The sequence below is a fragment of the Balaenoptera physalus genome (genome assembly GCF_965194825.1).
Source record: "Balaenoptera physalus genome assembly, chromosome: 14".
NCBI lineage: Eukaryota > Metazoa > Chordata > Mammalia > Artiodactyla > Balaenopteridae > Balaenoptera > Balaenoptera physalus.
The window spans coordinates 68591853-68617495 of NC_138893.1; the positions used below are offsets into that span (position 1 = coordinate 68591853).

General features: G+C 42.3%; 1 pseudogene across 1 annotated transcript in view; it reads left to right on the forward strand.

The window, feature by feature from the left end:
- The window catches only part of LOC309642358 (S-adenosylmethionine decarboxylase proenzyme 2 pseudogene), a 143132-nt pseudogene extending 125574 nt beyond the window's left edge, over positions 1 to 17558 (forward strand). The window contains exon 2 of the transcript XR_014268610.1: positions 1582 to 17558. The product of XR_014268610.1 is annotated as an S-adenosylmethionine decarboxylase proenzyme 2 pseudogene (transcript). The remainder of the gene's footprint in view (positions 1 to 1581) is intronic.
- Positions 17559 to 25643: the final 8085 nt, after the last annotated feature.

Below are 25643 nucleotides of genomic sequence, written 5' to 3' on the forward strand. Positions count from 1 at the left end.
TGGGTTTGTCATATATGGCCTTTATTATGTTGAGGAAAGCTCCCTCTGTGCCTACTTTCTGGAGGTTTTTTATCATAAATGGGTGTTGAATTTTGTCAAAAGCTTTCTCTGCATCTATTGAGATCATCATATGCTTTTTCTCCTTCAATTTGTTAATATGGTGTATCACATTGATTGTTTTGCGTATATTGAAGAATCCTTTCATTCCTGGGATAAACCCCACTTGATCATTGTGTATGATCCTTTTAATATGCTGTTGGATTCTGTTTGCTAGTTTTTTGTTGAGGATTTTTGCATCCATGTTCATCAGTGATATTGGTCTGTAGTTTTCTTTCTTTGTGACATCTTTGTCTGGTTTTGGTATCAGGGTGATGGTGGCCTCGTAGAATGAGTTTGGGAGTGTTCCTCCCTCTGCTATATGTTGGAAGAGTTTGAGAAGGATAGGTGTTAGCTCTTCTCTACATGTTTGATAGAATTCATGTGTGAATCCATCTGGTCCTGGGCTTTTGTTTGTTGAAAGATTTTTAATCATAGTTTCAATTTCAGTGCTTGTGATTGGTCTGTTCGTATTTTCTGTTTCTTCTTGATTCAGTCTTGTAAGGTTGTGCATTTCTAAGAGTTTGTCCATTTCTTCCAGGTTGTCCATTTTATTGGCATATAGTTGCTTGTAGTAATCTCTCGTGATCCTTTGTTTTTCTGCAGTGACGTGTTGTATACATTGAGTTTCTTGTAAAATTAATCCATCTAACCTAATAACATAAGACATTAAAGTTAGTTGTTCAAACACTGATAGTCATGAATACAGCACTAGTAAATGTTCTTCCTCCAATTAATCGTCCCCCTAGTTACTGATATAAATTATTATTTTTTAAATTAATTAATTAATTTATTTTTGGCTGCATTGGGTCTTCATTGCTGTGCACGGCTTTTTTCTCTAGTTGCAGTGAGTGGGGGCTACTCTTCGTTGCGGTGTGTGGGCTTCTCATTGCGGTGGCTTCTCGTTGCGGAGCATGAGCTCTAGGCGCATGGGCTCAGTAGTTGTGGCATGTGGGCTCAGTAGTTGTGGCTCACGGGCTTCAGGGCACAGGCTCAGTAGTTGTGACACATGGGCTTAGTTGCTCCGCGGCATGTTGGATCTTCCTGGAGCACAGCTCGAACCCGTGTACCTTGCATGGGCAGGCGGATTCTTAAGCACTGAGCCACCAGGGAAGCCCCAGTATAAATTATTCTTAAATATACAGTTTATTTAGCAATACATGTAAAAATTAAAAAATACACCTTAAAAATTAAAAATTAAAAAAATAAAGAATACAACATTAAAATGTTGCTACACTGAACAAAACTTAGCTAACTGAGATAGCATTTTGGAAATCACTAGAGAAATTGCCCACTATTTGAAAATAAGAGAAAACTTTGGGTGGGACAAAATTACAATCAGTAAACTTTCTTACTCAAATAGCTCATGAATTTCTGTTTCACCAATTCTACTTTATAATAAATTATGTGAGAACTTATTTTAATATGTTTACTTTACTTAAAAATAGGAATTACAGTAATCTTTTTATCATGTTTGCCTCATAGGGGAAAAACTCTTATCAAGAGCAGTTCTGGATGCAGGAGCCCCACGGCAAACTTACAGCCTTTCAGAAACACCCATGGAAGACCTGGAGAGCCTCTAGCAGGTACCTTTGTTTTGGCAGCTCTGTCTGCATCAGTGCACCTTCCCTTTGCAATTCATTACTCGGCGCCGAACTTGCTCTGACTTCAGAAAGAAGCAGTCTGTATTGCAGTATCTCCATTGAGCCACTGACATGGGCCTGAAAATTGCTTTTTAAGTGGTCAGATGAGGGTAGCAGGTACTTTCAGATCAGCAGTGCAGTAAGCGGAGCCTAGAAGGATCATAGTTGCTGGTAAATTTGGTGTTCTTTCTAGATGCCCCAGACCCAAGGATGGGGTGATGGTCAGTGATGCTGGTTGGAAACCATTTCTTCCTGAGCTATGGACATTTCAATATTTCTGCACCCCACATTTCTACTACATTGGTTTATTCTCCTATTTTGCTTCCATGCAAATGTTTTCCCCCAGTCTACCATCTCACTGCTGAGTGACTCAGCTCTAATCCCACCTCCCTGAACAGCTTTTCCAGATCTTATCAGTCACCCCCCCATAGATGCCCATAATTTTTTGTCCATATCCCAGTGGACCTTGTATCTTTTTTAAAAAAATTAATTAATTAATTAATTAATTAATTTTTGGCTACATTGGGTCTTTGCTGCTGCGCATGGGCTTTCTCTAGTTGCGTCAAGTGGGGGCTACTCTTCATTGTGGTGCACAGGCTTCTCATTGCGGTGGCTTCTCTTGTTAAGGAGCACGGGCTCTAGGTGCGTGGGCTTCAGTAGTTGTGGCACGCGGGCTCAGTAGTTGTGCATCGTGGGCTCTAGAGCACAGGCTCAGTAGCTGTGGCGCACAGGCTTTGTTGCTCCACAGCATGTGGAATCTTCCCAGACCAGGGCTCGAACCCGTGTCCCCTGCATTGGCAGGCAGATTCTTAACCACTGTGCCACCAGGGAAGTCCTGGACCTTGTATCTTGTGCTTACTTTCTCACTGGACTGCTGAGCTCTTAGAAAGAAGACATTATTTTTATCCATCTCTGACTTCCTCCTCCCCATCCCCAACCTCTGGGTTTGGCACAGTGTATGGACCTTGAAGGAGCTTCATGTGTACTTGAACAAAAGTAAGGGACATTTGAGATTTTCTCCATCATGTGGTTGATTCTTTCTCCCATAAATAAGTGGAGATTGGCTTGGGATCTCTGGAGTGGTCTGTGGCCCTTATAAAATCCAAAGGGGGAGAGAACCTTGGTTAAAAGAAGAAATGAAGAAGGACCAATTTCTAATTTTCTTTGCCAAAGCTCAGGTCATTGCTTCTTCTCTGAATTGCTCCAACTTGCTGAAGTGGAAACTTCCTTTAATTTGGGCTAGATAAGAGTAACTTTGGGCAGATAAGAGCCCTGGGAAGCTGTCATTGCCCACTGGCTTGGCAGGGATACTACTACAAAATGATCATGCAAGATTTTTTTCTGTCTACTTTGAATTATTTTTTAAAAACCTGGATTACTTGATTTAAAAACAATAGATCTGGGACTTCCGTGGTGGCCGAGTGGTTAAGAATCTGCCTGCCAATGCAGGGGACATGGGTTCGAGCCCTGGTCCGGGAAGCTCCCACATGCCGCGGAGCAACTAAGCCCATGTGCCACAACTACTGAGCCTGTGCTCTAGAGCCCACGATGCACAACTACTGAGCCTGCGTGCCACAACTACTGAAGCCCACGCACCTAGAGCCTGTGCTCCGCAACAAGAGAAGCCACCGCAATGAGAGGCCTACGCACCGCAATGAAGAGTAACCCCCATTCACCGCAACTAGAGAGAAAGCCTGTGCGCAGCAACGAAGACCCAATGCAGCCAAAAATAAATAAATTAAAAAAAATAAAAATGAAAACAATAGATCAAGGTCTACTTCTGGCACTACTGAAACCCAGAGTGTACAAAGGGGGCCTCAGGTGTCCCAGACAGCCCCAGAATTTGGTAGATGTAGTGATTCACCATCTCTTTGGATTTGTCATTTGTTAATTACTTGATGGAAATATTAGAGAGAATGAAGTTGTGCACTGGGGTGAAGACCTTATAAAGGAATCAAAGAGCAAACCTTCACATGCCAGGTCTCGTAAAATCTCTCATGGGAGGATTTACCTTAAAAAAATAAAAGGGTGAAATTGATTAAACTTATTTCTGGCAAAACAAAAGAGGCTGCAGTAAATTCCTGAAAGGCACAGTCTCACCTCTTCGGCCCTGTACTCCTCCCCTCCCCTCACTCCAGTCCTCATCAGGGAGTGTAGGAGGCTAATCAGAGAAACAGAGAGAGACAGATTACACCCCCAGCCCTCTTCTCTGCGCTGAGATGCCCATAAAAACCTGGGCAAGGAAAGACATCTTGACTGACTCTTCTTGTTTGGGGGCACCAAGTCCTCACTTCCGGGAGACACACACACTGGTTTCCCTGCGGTGTCGGGGTCTATCCTGCCCGTCTGCGGAGGACAGGCGTTGTTGCACAGAGTCTGGAAGTCTCAGGCCCAGCAGGCCCTTCCAACCTGCAGAGGCCCTGTGCGCCGTGCATGGCCTGGGTGAAGGGAGGGGACCAAGAATGACTGGACTGGTCAGGGAGGGAGGAAGGAGGAAGGAGAGCACCCCGACGTCTGCGAGGCCTAGCGGGCTCCAGAAAGGGTCAAAGTCAAGGCCTCACAAGCATGGCCCTGGCCGTTCCCTCCCTGCAAGCACCAGCCTCACGGATGTTTGTACGCGCTTTAAAATATTCTAACAGGCTACCCTTTCATTGCTTAACCCTCAGTATCCTTCTGTAACAACATCCTTGCATTTGTAGAGGACTGTGTGTTTCACAGCAGCGCCTTGTATTCCTGAGACGGGCCTGGTAGGTACTCTGACCCCGGGGAGACATCGGGGCGGCTGTATCCTACAGCTCAGGGGAAAGGCCCAGCACAACCTGTAGTGAAGAGCCTACGCTGTGCTAGGGACTGCTGAGTTTTGGGATGCGGACATGTAGGGTGGGGAGACTTAAGAGCAAAAGGAAGGCATTGGGATGTCCCCGCATCGTTCCCCTTCTGCTCCAGGGCACACATGGGACCCCCAGTGCGCTGCCCTCCTGGCCAGTCTCTCCGCCCAGGGGAAGGAGGGCAACCTCTGAGGTCTCCCTGATTTTCCTTCCTCACACCGTTTACTCTCCACCATTCCCTCATCCCTCTCAACACACACAACCCTGTGCACTGACTCCTTCCTTTATTCTGGAGATGCTCATTTTGGGAATAAAAAGGAGAGGGAATGACTATAGATGGGACATGGGGTAGAAAGTCTCAGAAAAGGAAGGTCTCTTTGAGGTCAGAAAGGAGGTCTACTCCTCACAGGTAAGGATTCCGATTGTCTGATTGTCCAACGTCACAATCAGACAAGAGCAGGTATCCTGTTGCTTTCCATCCACTCTGCATGGGTGAGTGTGAACAAGGTATAACAAGGTTTCACCAGGCCATGTTCAGTTGTACACTGTTGGTGTTTGAAAGGGTATTACCTTTAGAAATAGGGCTGCTTTATGCTCTGGTGGTGAGGGAGGCTGAACTGGGAATGAGAAGACCCTTGTTCTAGGCCTAGTGCAAAATCTCTGTGTGACCTTGGATGTGTTATTGAACGCAAGTCTGTGTGCCCGACGCATGCTGAGGCCAAACAATACCAAAACTTCGGAGTTTGAAGCAGAGAAAGATTTATTGCAGGGCCACGCAAGGAGACCGGTGGCTTATGCCTTAAAAACCCTGAACTCCTCAAAAGCTTTCAGCAAAGCCCTTTTATAGGAAAGGTGAAGGAGGGGCGTGGTTAGTTGTTGCAGACATCTTGGTGTCAGATCCTCTGTTCTTGAGGCCAGGTTATGGTCAGGTCATGATGTTCCTGTAAACCTCCACCAAAACAAATGTTATTCTCTGTTCTGACAAGAAAGGGCAAGGTCCCAAGGCTCAACTTTCATCCTCTGAGGTCCAGGCCCTGGCTAAGAGGAGGGGCCCCTGCGCGAGCTGGTTACACTGCCCGGGAGCATTGGTCCATCACCCAGTCTGGGTCCTCCCGCCAGTACCCAAGTCCGGCTGAAGAGGCAGAGCTCAGCAGGCGGTGCCCTCAGGGCCAGGTCTCCAGACCCTGCCCAGCGTCATCACTGAGGGAGCGAGGCCCCAGGACCAGCCCTTAGGCTTTTCATTTAAACTGGAGAGAATCATTTTTATAGGAGCAATAGAAATACATATTGTAGCAAACACCAGTCGGGTTAATTCCCAGCTCACAACAATTGCCCTTTTTTGAGAACAATTGCCCAACTACAGAGGTGGATCTGAAGTAATGATGTGCAATGTCTTTGCAACTTAACCCTGACCTCTGGCCACCTCCTAGGGATAGACAACTGATCTAAGCTGGACCAATTTTTGAAACTTGAATGGAGAGACTGAAGCTGGTTGAAGCTATTACCCTGATGGCAGTGTCCATGTGTCCAGTTGCTGAGGCCTCCACGGACTGTGACTCATGGAGACTGCTGCTGCCATTAGGTCCTGGAGGTGGGGATGGGGGAGAGGTTCTGGGCTGCTTCAAGGCCTGGGCCCAGCCAGTGGGCGGCCCTGGCGAGGGCTCTGGAGCTCTGCAGGACACAGCCCTCAGCCTGTCCCTGGGCCCCCAGCTCACCCGCTGGCCTGAGGCCAGAGGGCCTGGAGGACCCCAGGGAGAAGGCTGCGACCTGCTTCTCACTGCACTTGCCGCCGCGAGGACCACTGCCAGGCTGACTGTTGGCAGAGCAGGACCTCTAACCACTTCCCTACGGGTCTCGCGCTAACGGTGGCACACTAACGGTGGCACTGACGGCCGCGCACCTGCTCCGCCCCTATTACAGGTTGTTCACTTAGCTAGCTGCTGTCTCTACTCCCTCTGATGGCAAACAGGGGACTCTGAGACTCTGAATTGTATCTGGCTCTGTTTCCAGCAAACTCGTGATCAACTTTCATCTCTCTCTGCACTCCAAAAAAAAAAAAAAAGGCCAGGTAAATTTTATTAATGCTTTTCCTAAACAAGAGTCAATATGAAATTAAAGCAGAAAAGGAGACTGAACTTTGGTAACACAGTTGGAGTAATTGGTGGCACTGACAGCAATGGGAGAAGAGATTTAGTTGATTTTCTGTGGTTGTTAATTTTTTGCTAATCTCCTAGTGATGGAAGCTGCACATTTTTTTTCAAAGGAAGCAAGAAGCTGCTGGACTTCTAGTTCTCCTGGCAGCAACCTGTCACAAACCAAGGATCTGGGGAATCTTCAAACCACCCCATGATCCCAGTGGGACATACTTTTGAAGGATGTTTAGTGGTCGGTCATGAGTGTGGCAAAAACTGACAAGCAGGAAGCTGATGTGTCCAGTGAGAATAACATTTTTGTCTCCAAGAGATGTTTCATTTTGAAGATGTGTGGTACCACCTTCTGCTGAAAGCACTGGTTCCCCTGTTGAAGCTTGCTAGGAATTACAATGGTTTCGATTCAATTCAAAGCTTCTTTTATTCTCCTAAGAATTTCATGAAGCTTTCTCACCAAGGGAACCCACACTGGAATTTCCAGGAAGAAATAGTTTCTTAATATAATTTTTCCCAATGGAACAGCATATTGTATAGGACGGATGAACTCTGACTGTTCATAGTAGTATACTGTGGATTTTCCAGAGAGCTGGGTAATCAGTCAGCTAGATCTAACCCAGGAAATACTGATGAGTGAGCTTGACCCAGAAGTTATGGACTAATTTTACGTGAAAGATGGTGTCACTGCAAAGATGCCATTAATGAGAGTAGAAGTCGTGCTAGGTTCTGTCATTGATGTCACACAGTTCAATCCTTGTGGGTATTCAGTGAGTGGAATGAAATCATAGGGAACTTACTGGGCTATTCACACCACTCCAGAACCAGAATTTTCTCACGGTAGCTTTGAAGCAAACTTCATATGAACTCTTATAATGACCTGATTAAGAAAGTTTTGGGTTTTTATGCCAGAAAATTTTTGATTACCCTGTTTGTCAACAGTGCTTTCTTTGCCCCACAAGATTGAAAGTTTTAAATGCCTTGATTACCAGAGGAGTGCTATGTTCAGTGATTACAATTTTGTTTTCACCAGTTTTGCTAAGAAACGGTAATAACAGCAGAATTAAGAAAAATGAAGTAAAAATGCAAAAAGAAAACATATAGAAGAAGGTGGTGGCTGCTTTCTATATACTGATACTGAGGTCCATGCTTTCTACAACCACTACCTTGTAGTTGCAGAAAGCCCTAGATGTGATGACAATGTAATCATTTTAGATTGTATGCATTATTATACCAAGGAGTTAGATATCTTGCATGAATGCTCTCTTGTGTGTTTAGGTATTCTATACCACTCTTGCTGTGAAACTGAAGTGCGTATAGAAAAACCCTTTACTATATGAAACTTTATAACACTTGTGAAAACAATTTAGTTTGGTTTATGCACAGCGTAATATTTCTCCAGGTATCAACCAAAATTTCCCATAGACAAAGGTTTTGTCCTCATTAGGTGTTGGCCTCAGCCTAACCATCTGGGATTGTTCTATTAAATTGCTGTCAGAATTTGTACATTCTAGTTACTGTTACTTTCTAGAATGTATTCTCTACTAATGTTATTGAAACCAATTTCTACTTCATACAGATGTTTTTCGTATACCAATTAGTTTTTCTTCCACGAATCAAGTCCTCCTAAGAAAATGATTGCAATTACTCATTTTTTGTTTTACTATTTTAACATTATTGCTCCTTACATTCCTAGTCCTTTGATTGATTTTTTTCTTACCTGGGTGTCTCCCCTGCACCCCTCAAATAAAGCAATACACTGTTGCACTGTGGATTTATACTAATCTTATAACCCATAGGGGAAGCTGGGGTAGATCTTGGGCTTAATATTCATTTAAGGTTAAGAGAATTTGGCTTCCTTGTAATTGGCATGGGCTCTTTTGGAAGATAGTGACAAAATAAACTTCATTCGTTGATTATCAGGGATGACCCATAGAGTGTTGTAGATTGTGATGTAGATGGACTGACATGACTGTACAGAAACCATTTGCCATCCTGTGCTTCCCAGTAAATGAGATTAGCTTCTCGTGAGCACTATGCCTTTACTAACGTGTGAACTAGTGGTATGCAAGGATTTTTTTTTTTTTTTTTTAATCACCGAGTTTATTAGCAGGGAGATTTAGCATAAAGGTTGTACTGGATTCAGTTAAGTCAAGCCGGCTTGGATCATTCACTTTAAGTTTTACATTAGCAGCCATTTCCATGAATTTCCAGTGACAATTTCTTGTAAACTTTGGTTTAAAGCAGAATCAATGTCTTTTTCATCTCGTGACTTAAAATCCTGTGATTTTGTGATGCACGTGATAGTGTTCTGACTTCATCTGTGTCTCTCAGTGTGATGTTCCCTTCACCATGGCTTCATAGGATCAAGTGAATATGACTGCTAGAATGAGAGCTGTCCAGGTTATTCAGATATGTACACAGGGAAGCAGAATGCTCTTCATAAAACATAACATACAGAATTCTGATAGTCAATTAGAAATGCCTGGAAATATAGGCTTTCAAGAGTTAGCATCTTTTAGCTATGTTTGCAGGTATTGTGGCATTTGAGCAGCCAAGAGAACAGCAAAGTTGACTAAATTTTGTATTTCTTCTTGTCCTCAAAATGTTTTTTTGATTCTTTTTGGGTTGATGCAGTGATGTTTTGTCCCTTCTGTATTTATAAATGAACCACACTTCTTTAGTGTTTCTAAACAAAATACCTACTTTGCTTGAAATCAAGTGGCTGGGATACTGTTTTGACTTAAGCATGTTTTTGATTGAAAGTTTCACTTAAGAAGCTTTCAATCGATGTGATCAGCTTGATTCTGTAGTTAGCACAGAAGTTAACCTAATTAACTTCTGTAGTTAGTTAACCTAATGTTTCAGTGTCCTATTTTGAGGACCAATGTTCAGAGTGAATTTTGTTCTTGAACAAAATCCTAGTAGATATCCTAGTAGATATGATAACATTTGTTGGCTCAAAGTCTGATTTTTTCCTAACAGGTTCAGGAATTCTATCTAATGTTGAAAAACTGCACACATTGGTATGCAGCAAAGCCTAGAAAAGTGAAAACTGTAGCTTGAATAGTGATATAAATTAATCTTAGTATTATTGAAGAGGGAATTTTTGGTACCATAATTTCTCCCTTCACGGTGTTGGATTTAAATCAGTTGAAATATATTTCTGTACCACAATTTAAGTGTCAGTTAAAGTTTGCTCAATTAAAAAAATACTCACGAGCTTGTTTTCTCTACAGTGGGCAGAGCATCTTATCTCTGAGTTGTGCCCAGTGTGGGACGCTCGTGGAGTCCCGCACATCCATTGCTACCGGTTACTTATTAGCTATGAACACTTTCCCGCCTAGCTTCTGAGATAGCGCTTATTCTGTTAGAGGAAGAAATGATCTGATGTGAGAGACACTGGTGGTAGCAGAGCTTAGGGAAGGGCGTGGTAGAAAACCGGAAGGTGTGCATGGTCTTTAGGACCCAGGCCCTGGAGAGTAGGCAGTGGAATCCTCAAGACATAGGATGCAGAGGTGCTAAAAGCGAACCTCACTTCATTGATTTCATGTTTGTACCTGTCCTGTGAGCAAGATCCCAGGCTGAGCATTGTGAGAAGTTCCTGCCTTCAAGGACTCACCTCTTCTGCAGGGCTGCTGAAGTGGGACTTATGCCGAATTTGTATTTGCAACAGAGAAATGTCCCGTGTACCTGGGAATAGCATTGGCTGTCAGTTACCTTTGGAAAGGGTCTTTCCCCAGGAGGCTTACCTTTCCTTTGTGAAAGGAATTCAGAAGCAGAGGGACAAAGACTTCTCCTCACCCCCAGTGGTCTCCTCAAGCCCCGTGGCTGCTGACACCTGGGCGACAAGGTTGGATTGCCTCTGGAGCTCCCAGGTGGGCCGGCAGCTGCACTGACAGGGCTGGTGGGAGTCAGGCCCTGGGCCACAGGCCTGCGAAGTGCAGCCCCAGGAGTGGGGTTGAAATTCTAGTCTTCTGAGCATCTTCTGCCTGGACTAGAGAAAATCCTTGTAAAATAGACCATAGGCAGATGATCTCAATAAAGTCTGTAAAATGATGAGTCTTTTTTTATACGCTTTAGCCTGGCCTCCTTGTCATTTTGTATCATGCAAACAGGAACTTTATTGTGTACAGGCATACCTCTTTTACTGCACTTCACTTTATTGTGCTTTGCAGATATTATTTTTTTTTAACAAATGAAGTTTTGTAGCAACCCTGCATTAAGCAGGCCTATCAGCGCTGTTTTTTCCAACAGCATTTTCTCACTTCATGTCTCTGTGTCACATTTTGGTAATTCTTGCAATATTTCAAATGTTTTCATTATTATTATATTTGTTTTAGTGATCAGTGATCTTTTTTTTTTTTTCAGGAAGAATTTTATTATTGTAATTTGAAGTAGAGGATCACTCTTTATAAATTGTTATTGTAGTTTCAGGTAGCACTTACTAATGGTAATTTTTTTTTTTTTTACATCTTTATTGGAGTATAATTGCTTTACAGTGGTGTGTTAGTTTCTGCTTTATAACAAAGTGAATCAGTTATACATATACATATGCCCCCATATCTCTTCCCTCTTGAGTCTCCCTCCCTCCCACCCTCCCTATCCCACCCCTCTAGGTGGTCACAAAGCACTGAGCTGATCTCCCTGTGCTATGCGGCTGCTTCCCACTAGCTATCTATTTTACGTTTGGTAGTGTATATATGTCCATGCCACTGTTACCATTGCAATTGTTTTGGAACCGCACGAACCGCACCCATATAAGACAGTGAACTTAATCGATAAATGTTGTGTGTGTTCTGACTGCTCTGCTGACAGTCGTTCCCCCACCCCTCTCCCTTTCCTCTGGCCTTCCTATTCCCTGAGACACAACGATCTTGATATTAGGCCAGTTAACAACCCCACAATGTCCTCTAAGTGTTCGAGTGAAAGGAAGAGTCTCACGTCTCCCACTTTAAATCAAAAGCTAGAACTGATTAAGTTTAGTGAGGCAAGCGTGTCCAAAGTCAAGATAGATCTAAAACTAGGCCTCTTGTGACAAACAGCCAGCCAAGTTGTGAATGCAAAGGAAAAGTTCTTGAAGGAAATTAAAAGTGGTGCTCCAATGAACACACGAATGATAAGAAAGTGAAACAGCCTTATTGCTGATATGGAGAAAGTTTTAGTGCTCTGGGTAGGAGATCAAACCAGCCACAACATTCCCTTAAGCCAAAGCCTAATTCAGAGCAAGGCCCTAACTCTCTCTCTCTCTCTTTTTTTCTGCACGTGCGGGCTTTCCAGGGAATCAGGGGGAGGGAGGGAGTGTGTACCAGAGCCTGCTCAATCCCCTGCTGCTGGCCTTATGCGCCCGCAGCACCACCCTTGCTGACAACACCCTGGCTCGCCCCTCAGGGAGCCCGGGGAGGCCACAGCACCAGGGTCCAGGAGGAGGGCATGGCTCCTGCCTACTTTTCCTGCATAACCCACTTGCCCACTGTCCGCACATTCACAGGGGAGCTTCACTGTAATTGAGGGCTGCCTTGGTTTTCTCATCACCTTCTTTTTCATCTTCCTCGGTCCTAATTGTCTTTAATTCCATGAAGGCCTAGAGAGGTGAGGAAGCTGCAGAAGAAAAGTTTGAAGCTAGCAGAGGCTGGTTCATGAGGTTTAAAGAAGGAAGCCATCTCCATAACATCAAAGTGCAAGGTGAAGCAGCAAGTGCTGATGCAAAAGCTGCAGCAAGTTATCCAGAAGATCTAGCTGAGATAATTAATGAAGGTGGCTACACTAAACAACAGATTTTCAATGTAGACAGAATAGCCTTCTATTGGAAGAAGGTGCCATCCAGGAGTTTCTTAGTTGGAGAGAAGTCCATACCTGGTTTCAGAGCTTCAAAGGACAGGCTGACTCTCTTGTTAGGGGCTAATGCAGCTGGTGACTTTAATTTGAAGCCAGTGCTCCTTTACCAATCTGAAAATCCTAGGGCCTTTAAGAATTATGCTCAATCTACTCTGCCTGTGCTCTATAAATGGGAAAACAAACCTGGATGACAGCACATCTTTTTTTTTTTTTTTTTAATAAATTTATTTATTTATTTTTGGCTGCGTTGGGTCTTCATTGCTGCGTGCAGGCTTTCTCTAGTTGCGGTGAGCCGGGGCTATTCTTCGTTGTGGTGTGCGGGCTTCTCCTTGCGGTGGCTTCCCTTGTTGCAGAGAATGGGCTCTAGGCGCGGGCTTCAGTAGTTGTGGCTCATGGGCTCTAGAGTGCAGGCTCAGTAGTTGTGGTGCTTGGGCTTAGTTGTTCTGCGGCATGTGGGATCTTCCCGGACCAGGGCTCGAACCCGTGTCCCTTGCATTGGCAGGTGGATTCTTCTGGTGACAGCACATCTTTTGATAACATGGTTTACTAAATTTTTTAAGCCCACTGTTGGTCTCAGCAGTGGGCTTAAAAAATTTCTTTCAAAGTATTACCGCTTATTGACAGTGCACCTGGTCACCCAAGAGCTCTGATGACAATGTACGAGATTAATGTTGTTTTCAAGCCTGCTACTGCAACATCCATTCTGAAGCGCATGGATCCAGGAGTAATTTTAACTTTCAAGTCTTATTATTTAAGAAATACATTTCACAGAGCTATAGCTGCCATATATAGTGATTCCTCTGATTGATCTGGGAAAAGTCAATTGAAAACCTTTTGGAAAATATTCACCATTCTACATTAAGAACATTCGTGATTTGTATGAAGAGGTCAAAATGTCAACATGAACAGGAGTTTGGAAGAAGTTGATTCCAACCCTCATGTATGACTTTGAAGGGTTCAAGACTTCAGGAGAGGAAGTAATTGCAGATGTGGTGGAAACAGCAAGAGAACTAGAATTAGAAATGGAACCTGAAGATGTGATTGAAATAGTACCATGTCATGATATAACTGTGACAGCTGAGGAGTTGCTTCTTATGGATGGGCAAAGAAAGTGGCTTCCTGAGATGGAATGTACTCCTGGTGAAGAAGCTGTGAAGATTGTTGAAATGACAATAAAGGATTTAGAATAGTACATAAACTTAGTTGGTAAAATAGTATCAGGGTTTTAGAGGATTGACTCCAGTTTTGAAAGAATTTCTACTGTGGGTAAATGCTACCAAACAGCACTGCATGCTACAAAGAAATTGTTCATGAAGGGAAGAGTCAGTTAATGTGCAAACTTCATTTTTGTCTAATTTTAATAAATTGCCACAGTCACTCCAACCTTCAGCAACCACCACCCTGATCAGTTAGCATCTATCAACATCTAGGCAAGACCCTCCACCAGCAAAAAGATTGCAAGTTGCTGAAGGTTCAGATGGTCAGCATACCCTACAGTATAGGGTAAACATAACTCTTATATGCACTGAGAAACCAAAAAGTTTGTGTGACTCACTTAATTGTGATATTTGCTTTGTTATGTAGTCTGGAATGGAACCCGCAAAATCTCTGAGGTATCCCTGTATTGATTTTTATTTCTAATCCCTAACAGCACCTACTATAATATTCTGCACATTAATTCTGACTAATGGATTTATCTACCTTATTTTTGGTGAAAATTGTTGCTCCATGAGAGTATCTGTTTAGGTTTTGAAAAAGACATTAGATTTTTTTATTTTGTGCACTATTTGATATATATTTTATGTAACATATGTCAGTAATGAAGCCCAACATAAAAATGAACATCAGTGAACTTACCACATAACTTGAGAGTCTGTCTTTGTGTTCTTCCCAGGTCTCATCCCTTCCTTCTTTGAAATCCTGAATTTTGTGCTTAGTATATACCCATAATTTTCTCATATATGTCTGTATCTCCAAACAGTATAGTGCTTGGATTCTGCAGATACTGGCTTTGTTTGGGAGAAAGTGGTACAGTGGTTACCAATAATGGTTTTGGAATCACACTGATTGTGTTGAAATCTCAGATGAACCATTTCCTAGCTATGTGGTCTTGAATGCATTATTTACTCTCTCTGAACATCTACAAATGGCAGTAATCCTTCCCACCTCATCTCCCTCCTAAGGTTGCCCTGATGATTTAATGGAATAAGAAATGTTAAGGACCATGTACATTCCTAGTCCATGATTGACCCTCACAAATGTTACCTCCTTCCTCCTTCTGCCTCAGACTCTCTGGGAACTCCTGTGAAGCACACTCAGCCCTTCACCCTTCACCACTGGCACCCACTCCAAGAAACCAGCCTTGAAACAACAGAGAACAAGAAACCTGTGGAATGAACAAGGGCCCGAGGCTGTATTTACAGTCCTTAATCTGTCCACACAGGGAAGACAAATGAGGCAGCCAGCGGATAGTGGGTGCCATTACCGGATCATTAGTTAGCAACTTGCTTGGCCTTGACAGGAAATCGTTAATCATTTTCAGATGAGTAGAGAACTGCAGAACCTTCTATCTGTCCTCCCTCATTCTGAACCAGTGTGACAGTTGCTATTGTCCTCATGAGAGTTTTCCCTCCCATGGTGCCTTATCGAGATAAGTGACCGGGATGCTGCTGCCTTGTGATCTGCTGAATGCAAGAGCCTGAACTCAGAAGAGGTCCAGGGCCAAAGGCTTCCAGGGCTGGAGAGCCATGCCAGGAACCCAAAAAGATAAATTAAGACTTCTGGAACAAGATGAGAAGATGAATAAACTATTTGCTTTGAGAATGGACACAGTGTTCCAGAAAAATCAACTTTAGCTGCCAAAGTAACCCTTTTAGAGTTCACAAAGAGCCTCATCAGGGCTCCCACATGCGAGCTCATGCTCAGGGGTGGCGTATGAGGCTTCACAGTAATCGAGTGGTGCAAGGTTACTGAGCTCCTAGCACAAAGGAGGAACCAGAGGACCAGAAGGCAATAGTTAGTGTCCAAATGAAAATATTTAGTAAGAGGCTGATTTGCATTTCAAACCAACATCTGACTGATTCCAAAACTCAGGCCTCCTCTATGACACCATCTTGTGTTCCTCAGCAGGGTGACAGGTCGCTATGAACAGGACAGCCTCTAGCCAGTAGTGTCTTAACCACTGATTGCCTACTGCCTTTAAACACCCACAGGTTCTTTGTGCTGAATAGATGTTGCATGACACATCTTTGGCCTTTTTGCCTGTATCTAATCTTAGAGGCCCATTGTCTCTTGTTGAAATGATTTCAGATTGGCTAAGGTTTAAAGGCAATGACACATTCATTGTTAGAAGTGAGAAGGAAGTCCACATTTTCCCCTGTGCTGATAAGGCAGAGAGACTGTCTCAACCAATTCATCACGATAGGAGACTTTCAGGAAAAGGACATGGCTGAAAGTTCTAAAAGCAGAAGGAAGGAGGCTTAGCAAAAAGAAGCAGGGGAAGGTGTCTACGTGGAATCTCCCATCTAAGTGGATAGGTAAAGGCCATGAGATACCAAGGAAATGAGCAGAAAACATTGTTTTGAGTCCTCAGGTCTTGGCAGGAGAAGAGAAGACTTCACAACCTGGAGCTAGGTAGTCAGGTGATTGGGTTTCTGTACTTCCAAGAGCAGCCTGTGCCAACTGCAGCGCCTGGCCCAAGTTGTGGGGAGGCAGCATGGTGACCGAGGCTACAGTTGAGTTGTTTCCCCAACAAGAGACCTAGGGTTGGATGTGACTATTGGTTTTGCCAGTCCATTGTGCTTAAGGTGAGGGGCACATGAACAATATTTAGGAAATATCTTAAATAGCCTTAGATTTAAAACTAAAATTATGGGGCTTCCCTGGTGGTGCAGTGGTTGAGAATCTGCCTGCCAATGCAGGGGACATGGGTTCGAGCCCTGGTCTGGGAAGATCCCACATGCCGCGGAGCGACTAGGCCCGTGAGCCACAATTGCTGAGCCTGCGCGTCTGGAGCCTGTGCTCCGCAACAAGAGAGGCCGCGATAGTGAGAGGCCCGCGCATCGCGATGAAGAGTGGCCCCCACTTGCCGCAACTGGAGAAAGCCCTTGCACAGAAATGAAGACCCAACACAGCCATAAATAAATAAATAAAATTAAAAAACAAAAACTAAAATTATTGTCACAAAATCATATGTGATTCTTATTCTCTGATAGAATTAAGAAAAATTTATTGGTATCTGTATCTAGAGAGTAGATATTCAGATTAGGGAAACTGAGGTTAAGCCCTAAGCTACAATTTTTTTCTTGTTTCACTTGTACCTCATCCCTTCCATCCCTGCTTTAACTGCCCCCTCCCAATGAATTATTTAAAAGAAAACCCAGATATTATATCATTTCATTAATAAATACTTAACTATATATTTCTAAGAGAAATGGGTTATTTTTAAAAACATAACAATTTTACCATTATCACACTAGAAATATGAAAAATAATTCCTTAATATCATCTAATATCCAGTCATTGCTAAAATTTCCCTGATTCTTCTCGCACTAACTAAAACACTGCACTATATATATATATCTCTCTCTCAACAAAAAGTTCCCCCTCCTTTTTTCCCTTTGTTATTTATTTGTTGAAGAAACTGGGTCATTTGTCCTGTAGAATTTTCCACATTCTGCATTTGCAGACTTCACTCTGTTGTGCTTTTCCTCTACCTTGTTTTGTATAAATTAATAATTAGATCTAGAGGCTTGATTAGATTTGGATTTTTTGTAAGACTATTTCCCAGTTGGTGCCGTGTCTTTCCTATTGCATCTCATCAGGAGCACTGGAAGGCTGGCGCCTTTTTTTTTTTCCCTTTCAGGGTGTGAAGATTCATCAGTGGACTCAGGTGATATCAGCCTGATCCATCCAATAAGAAGTTTCTCATCAACCTTGCACCCAGTGGATTTGGCAGCTATTGATGACTATTGCCAGGTTCATTATTTTATTAAGGTTGCAAAATGGGGATACTCTACAACAGTAGTTTCTCTCTGTAATTTATTACATTTATTAGCTGTAATTATTCTATAAATAAGAACTTTTGGTCATCAATTGGTTGGTTTCCCTGAAAGATAGTTTATACAGGAAAGTCCAGATACATTCTTTCCAGTTATTTACCAGTTTTCAGAAAATTCTTTGGTGTTCTAGCAATCTCCAATGTGACCAATGCAGTCTTTTTTTTTTTAATCATGATTGATTCACGGGTTTTAGCTTCTTTGATATAGTTCACCTCATTGTAGGCATTGTTCTTTTTGATGCTTAAATTGTCCCATCCTTGGCCAATGAGAATTCTTTCAAATTGGCTGCTAAGTCCTTTTGTCATTTCCTTTGTAGTCTTGGTTAGCTTCCTTGCTTTCTGGTATGATATGATAGTCTAGAATCATCTCAAACATTTTCTGCAGAGACCTGAATACTAAGGTCTGCATGCTAGGGGTTATTATTGCTACTTGGTTTTCACTGCCTCTAGTGAAATTTTTTCAGTGGAAATATATTTTTTCACTGAGTTCAAAAATACATATTTCTTTTTTCTTGAATAAGAAAAATACACAATGACCATATGTGCATGGGTTTATTTCTGGGCTCTCTATTCTGTTCCATTGATCTATATGTCTGTTTTTGTGCCAATACCATATTGTTTTGGTTACTGTAGCTTTGTAGTATAGTCTGAAGTCAGGGCGTGTGATACCTACAGCTTTGTTCTTTTTTCTCAAGATTACCTTGATTATTTGAGTTCTTTTGTGGTTCCATATAAATTTTAGGAGTATTTGTTCTAGTTCTATGAAAAATGTCATGGGTATTTTGATAAGGATTGAATTAAATCTGTAGATTGCTTTGGGTAGTATGAACATTTTAACAATATTTATTCTTCCAATCAATGAACACGTGATGTTTTTCCATTTCTTTGTATCATCTTCAGTTTCCCTCATCAGTGTCTTATAGTTTTCAGAGTATAGGTCTTTGACCTACCTGGTTAGTTTTTTCCTAGGTATTTTATTCTCTTTGAAACTATTTTAAACAAGATTGTTTTCTCGCTTTTTTCTGATAGTTCATTATTAATGTATAGGAAAGCAGCGGATTCCTGTATATTAATCTTGTATCCTGCAACTCTACTGAATTCATTAATTATTTCTAATAGTTTTTTGGTGAAGACTTTAGGGTTTTCTACATATACTGTCATGTCATCTGCAAATAGTGACAGTTTACTTTTTCCCTTCCAATTTGGATGCCTTTTATTTCTTTTTCTTGTCTGATTGTCGTGGCTAGGATGACTAATACTGTGTTAAATAGAAGTGGTGAGAGTGGGCATACTTGTCTTGTTCCTGATTTCAGAGGAAATGCTTTCAGCTTTTCATCATTGAGTGTTATGTTAGATGTCAGTTTGTCATAAAGCAAATAACTAATAAGTGGAAATAAACATAATTAAAATGGGTGATAAATAATGTAAGGAAAAAAAGGAGCAATCTAAAGGGGATCTAGAGTAGAATGAGTGGCAGAGAAGGCCTTCCTGAGGAAATGACCATTAAGTGGGTGACTGAAGGAGGAGTTGGGGATAGGCCAGGCAAAGATGTGGAGGAAAAACATGGCAGGCAGGGTGAACCTGATGGGAAAAAGTGATGAGGCAGAAGAAGGGATAACATTTCAAGTAGTAAAAGGAATGTGAGGCTAGATCTTGTGAGCAAAAAGGAGGGTGACGAGAGATGTGATGGGAGGTGTGTGTGAGGGGCAGGTGACAGCTATCTGGTGGGACTGGGGACTCAATCCTAAGTTAAAGAGGATGCCACTAAAGAGTTTAAGCAAGTGGTGTGATCTAATTTATTCTTTAATATATCATTCCAACTTCTGTGTCCAGTATGATTTGGGAAGTATAAGAGCAGAAGCACTAAGACCAGCAGTGGGGATGATTGATTGCATACATCCAGGGAATTCATGACAATGGCTCAACCTGGGGTGGTGGGGTGGAGATGGAGAAGAGAGAAAGGGGTTGAGCCCTTTGAGAGGTGGAATAGGTCAGAATTATTGGATGGAAGGATGGGACTGGATGAGAACGAAGAAGGAGGTCTCCAGAATAACTCCTTGGTCTTGAGCACAAGAAACTAGCTTACTAATGGTGACATTGAAAGAGCATCAGGTTGAGGGTGGGAGAGACCATCACTCTGGGACATTTTGAGATGACTATGAGAAGTGGAGATACAGGGAAGTTTGTCTGAGTGCATATACTTGAACCTCTGAAGGTATCAGTCTAGAGGTTGTGGACACAAACAGGACAGGAGGAGCTTACCCAGGGGAAGGGAACCAAGTGAGTAAAGAGGCTCTAGGACTTAATCTGAGGAACTCCAACCTCATGGGCTCTGGGAGAATAAGGTGCTGGCCAAGAAGATGGGATTCTTTTTAGCAATTGCAGGAGTAAAAATTAATTTTCCTTAATTTATATTCACAACATTTCAGAACAAAAGAGATCCTAGAGATATGTAGTCTGCCTCTCCCATTTAGTAGAAAAGAAAAGAAGTTGTAGAATTCTGGAAGTTGTAGAAGTCTACTGCCTTCCAGCCCTGTACAGGTAGTCTGACTCCTGGAATAACACTGACCTCCACACCGAAGGAGGAAGTAATCAGTTTAGTTCTGTCCATGATTTGTCAGTGATTTCATCAAGATATAATTGGCATTTAATTTTTTTCCATCTCCAAAATTGGTGCCGGTCCTTACTAATAGCTACTTTTCTAAGGTGATTCTAAGGCAAGGTAGAAAAATTAGCTTGCAAATGCAGAAAAAAAAATGAAACGAAAAGTTAAAACTATAAAGTGGCTCTTAGAAGCCCTTCTCTAAGGTGAAAGATGGTTATCTCCTCCCTGTTCTGCTAGAAGCACTATGGCTCTCCTTGAACATCACCACAGTCGTCTTTGGAGCAGTTTCTTTGGAGCTACTTGCAGGTCTTACTGGTCTGAGAATTGATACTACTGATTATAGGAGGCAGATGCAGCTATACATGACCATCGTTAATGCTGTTTGCCTCATTTTCTTCTTTTCCCTCCCTCTGCGCACATGGTAGGATTGCACTTCTTGGTTGCCTTGTGGTTGGGTGAGGCCATGTGATTCCTTCTGGAGAATGAGTTATGAGTGGAAAGAATGCTTCACCTCCAGACCAGAGCTTTTAATTGCTGATGTGAGATCTCCGTAGTGCTCTTGCCCTCTGCGACAATGACTGGAATCTTGGAAATAGTGGCCACTCCATCAGGCTGGGTTGCTGAGTGACTCTGAGGAGCAGAGGCTCCTTGCTAGCCCAAAATGGGCACATGGCATGAGAAGACATGGGTCTTTGTTATGTTAAGCCACTGAGATTTGGAGGTTGTATGTTACTGCAGCATAACTTAGTCTTACGCTGACTGATACCTGGTTATTCTGTTGTCTGCTTTTCAGGGGCTTAATGGGCAGCCTGTATATTTAGTTCTTCAAGGAGACACAGATACTTCCATTTTCCCTGATTCCTCAAATGCACGTCACACACCAAGGAGGAGGGAGGGTTGGGATACACCATGGTGATCTTTTCTGCCAGTGATAAGTAGACTAGATATATAGACCTTCCTGAAAGAAGTGGTCTAAGGGAGGAAGAAGGCTCAAGGAGTGAAAAAAGCAAACAAGCAAACAAACAACAGAAATCTTTGCCATCAGGAATGGAAGAGGAGAGGGGAGATGATCAGGTCTTATGGGAACCACACAGTAGGGACCAACCCCCAAAATGATTGTAAAATTTTCATGGAGTCCACATAACTGTTTTTTGTTACTTCTTGTCTCTTTTCCCAAAATGAGCTGGAAAAACAGTAACCCACTACATATTTGGTAAGAGAAAGAACAGATCTAACAAAAGTAAAAGGCAGCAACATAAATTCCTGGGATTTGAGATGAGTAGGGCTTTCTCATACAGAGGGATGCCTGGAACCTAACTACCCAGAGGGTGAAGAAGTAGGAGTTCACAGTCACCACAGCCCCTCCATCTCTGGGCCTCTAGTTTCTGAGAGAAAGCCCAGAGGTCAGGTGCATAATTTGCCAGATTACGTTCTGATGTTGAACAGGAACACTCATGCCCAAAGCCTGAACCGGAGGACCTGAGGATTTTTGAACAGGCTTCTCCCACATTCTCCTACAGCCTCCCTGACCTCCCTCTAAGCCACATCAGGTGCTTCCAGTATTTTCAACGACTACTTAATTTCCCACACACAAATCCCTGGGTGTTCTTACAGGGAACTCAGCAGCTAAGCACACGTATGGATTCAGTTTTGGAATGGCCAGGACTTTGTTGTGTGTGATCAGATATCTATCAGTGTCTCTTAAGAGAGCGGCAGATGTTCTCTCTTTGATATATATGGGTATATGAGAAGGAAGTTCCTAAGGAACGTTATTCTTGACTGTTTTGACTCTGGGAGTCAGCTTACCTTTTCCACAGAAGCTGTTCGAGTCTGTTTTAAATGTTGAGATATCATCCATCTTTCCCACCATTATGGCCGAATCCTCTTTGTGCCAACAACTAGACCCCAGGAAAACAGAGCTGGTCCAGGACTCCCCAGATGCATTTGCTGCTCTGCTAGAGGCATCACAGCAGATGGACAGAGTTGCACTGTCATCAGTCTACCTACTCTTGTGGTTTCCAGGGTCCACTTTCTGCCTTGTTCCCATTACGTACCAGTGGGGCTTCCCTTTTAAGTGGCCAATAACAGAAAATGAGTACAGCATTTTGGGTCAGCTAGGAATGGGTCTCAGGTCTCGGCTCTAGATCTCTGAGATTCAGTTTTCCTCTTCTGTGGACCCCACTGAGTTATTGTGAGATGGAGAGAGACACTGGATGCGAGGAAACTCTCTATATTCCTGGTTCATTTGTGTCTCATGTTAGTTATCACCATTGCTACTGCTGGTTGTGGTGTAGATAGGAGACAGGTAGAGAATAGCTAAGAGAGTGGAAAGGTGGCAGATTGTACCCTGCTGCTTTTTTATGGGCTTCCCCTTTTGCCTTTTCCCACAGAGAATCATGTCTCTCTACTGCTCATTTTCTTTGTTCTCTCCTCTGTCTCCATTCTGGGGCACTCAGTTCTGGAGATAACCCAACCTCTTCCAAAGTGACGTTTCTCATGATGATAGTTATTAATATTAATGTTATTGATAATCATAAGTCAATCTTTCCTGTTACAATTAGTTACCATTATTGTTACTGGTTGTTATGTGTGATTGTTATTTATATATTATAATTATGTCATTATGCTGTGCAGGATCTGTTATCCTTTTCATGGCCAGTCAGTTTAATATGTGGCTCTTACTATTAAAACTGTTCCTGAAAGAATCAGCAGGGCAAAGACACCCCTGGAAGTGGCTACAGTGTCCTTGTGAACATGTCTACTCCAAGTGTTGCAAGTCCATCGTGTTTTGTGGCCTGTCCTAGCTCTGGAAGACAAAAATTAATTACAGACTAGCCTGCAAAGCAGAACAAGTAGACAGCTAAGTGAAGCTCTGTATTTCAAACATGAGTCACTGAAGTCACAATTTACAGGTAATAGGTCACAGATGATAAGGAGGAAAGGGATCTCCAGGAGTTCCACTGAGGAGGTGGCATTACATCTATCTGGGCTCCAAATGTTGATTAGTAGATACAGTTTGGGGAAGAACATTCATGAGTGAGGTGACAGCTTTCACAAAGGCACATAGTATGTTCAAGAAACGGTGAACCCTAAAAGGGTCCATAGACTGCATCTGACTCTCTAACCATAGACCCTGGCAGTCCATGCTGGGGGGATGTCTTCGCCTTACTAAGATCTGTGATCCAGCTCCACCTGAATGACTGCGCTGAAGTGAAAATTGGGCTACGGGCTCTATTTATCAGCTCTCCAGACAGTACTCGGAGGGAGGGTCATTGAACTCCTCAAGAGGAAAGATGGGGCAGTGACCCAGGGCAATTCACATCCTGTGTCTGTCAGTGGATGCCAAGCCTGGATACAGTTTTTCCTTGTATGAGCAAACATTAAAAAGAAGTTTCTGTGGAATAATCCTGCAACCCAAGGAAAATAACATGTTATCTAGAGGACTTAGAGAAAGAGCAGATCTCTAAAATCATTTACAGGAAAGAGAAAAATGTTTTAGAAAATATCTGTTTGGTATCCTCAAAAAGGAGACAAGAAGACTTGAAGACTATGGAATGAGAGCGGAAAGCCACAGGGAGAACATATGGGTCATGGGGAGGGTAGAACCAAACTTCAGGGGCCCCTAATGAGATGCCTCAGAGTTTTGTCCACCTACTTGTATTTGCCTTGGTGGAGAGAGAAGTCCATGTGAAATCAAATGCAGCGGCAAGGGTGGTCCTGCTCCTATCAAGGGCAGCCTTGACAGTGCCCCAAGAATACCAAATATAAACCATTTAGCACTCTGCTTAAATCTCCTGTTACCGCCATCTCCAATTCTTAATCCATGCCTATCTCCTACACCCTATTGGAAACTTACCTAGAAAAAGGGAATGCCTAGAAATCTCAACTCTTCCATTTTTTGATCGTAGCCTGAGAGATTCTAACTGCAAGCCAGCGGTCTCTGACAGACCCCTCCCAATGCTGTGTGGACTTCCCTTTGTAGAGATGAGCAAGCAGAAAAAAGACACCACAAACCTGGTTTCATTTGGAATCAGAGGAACAGACTGACTCCAAAAAAAGGGAGAAATCATTTGAAAGTCTGGATTTGAATTCTCAATAAAATTTAAGAGTACTGTGAATTTATGAAGGAGGAAAGACTGACAAATGAATGGATTTAGGGTGAAAAACATAATTACCCAAATCGAAAATGGCACAGAAGCAATGATGAATAGATTACGTGTTACAGGAACTTTTCATGAGCCAATAATTAGTTGGTACTTGCTATATGGCGTTAAAGCATAACATAAAAGTCCTCCCACAGGAAAAGGAAAGTTGTAGAGGTATAAAGACGATGAAGACAAAGATGAGAAGCTGAGGTTAGATCTATGGAAGTCCATGTACTGAGGATAACAGCAAGAGAGCCACAGATGATGTGTGGCACACACACAAAGTTGCAGAATTGTTAGAGAAAAGTTAAAGTTATGGACACGGGTAACATGGAAAGTTCAAAAGTGTTCGCAAGTAGAACAAAACTAGAAATAAATGACAGAAAGGTAAGCGGGCATACGTTGGAAGCTCAAAAATATTTTTAAAAACAACTTTTTATGTCACGGAGAAAAACAAAACTGCAATTACAGGCTATTTAGAAAATAATAATATGTGGCTGAAACTTAAGGAACAGATAATTATTTTACTGAAACTGTTCCAGAAACTGCTGCAAAAAGAAATTATTGCCAAATCCCTTTAATGGATATGGCATAAGCCCGATGACATAATAAAAATAACACTAAAAATTAACCTGCAGAGCAATCTTCAGGATGAATTATTCAGTGTTGTATAGATGTCAGTTCTTTCCATTAATATGCAAACTTAGTATAACCCTAGTCAATATCCCAACATGATTTTATTTCGATACTTAACCAAAAGATTCTGAAGTGTATCTGGAAGTGAAACATGCAAGGAAAGCCAAGAAAATTCTGGAAAAGAAGAAGGTAATTGTCTGGTAATTGCTGTATAGCTATTAAAGCACATCACAATGTTTCAGTGATCCAGATAGCCTTGAACTAACCTCAGAGGAGACGGATCAATGGGGAGAGATGGAGCAGAAACATGCACCCAGAAACAGATGTATGTAGGCAAGAAGATTTCTAAAATAGTGAAAGTGGTGTTTAAATCATTGTAGCACAGGTTTATTACTCAGTAAAATACATGATCTCAACTGGCTACTTATTTGGCAAAATGCTAACAACAAAAATTACAACAATGGTAATACATTTAGATCCTTATCAGATTAATTAAATATAAAATAATAAAACCAATAATTATCAGAAGGAAATCCAGGAGAATAATTTTGTAATTTTGTAATTTTGGGATGGGGGAGGCTTCTTGAATTAAGATCTTAGAGTCAGAAAACTTAAAGGAAAATTTGAAAAATCTTCAGATGGGACAGGA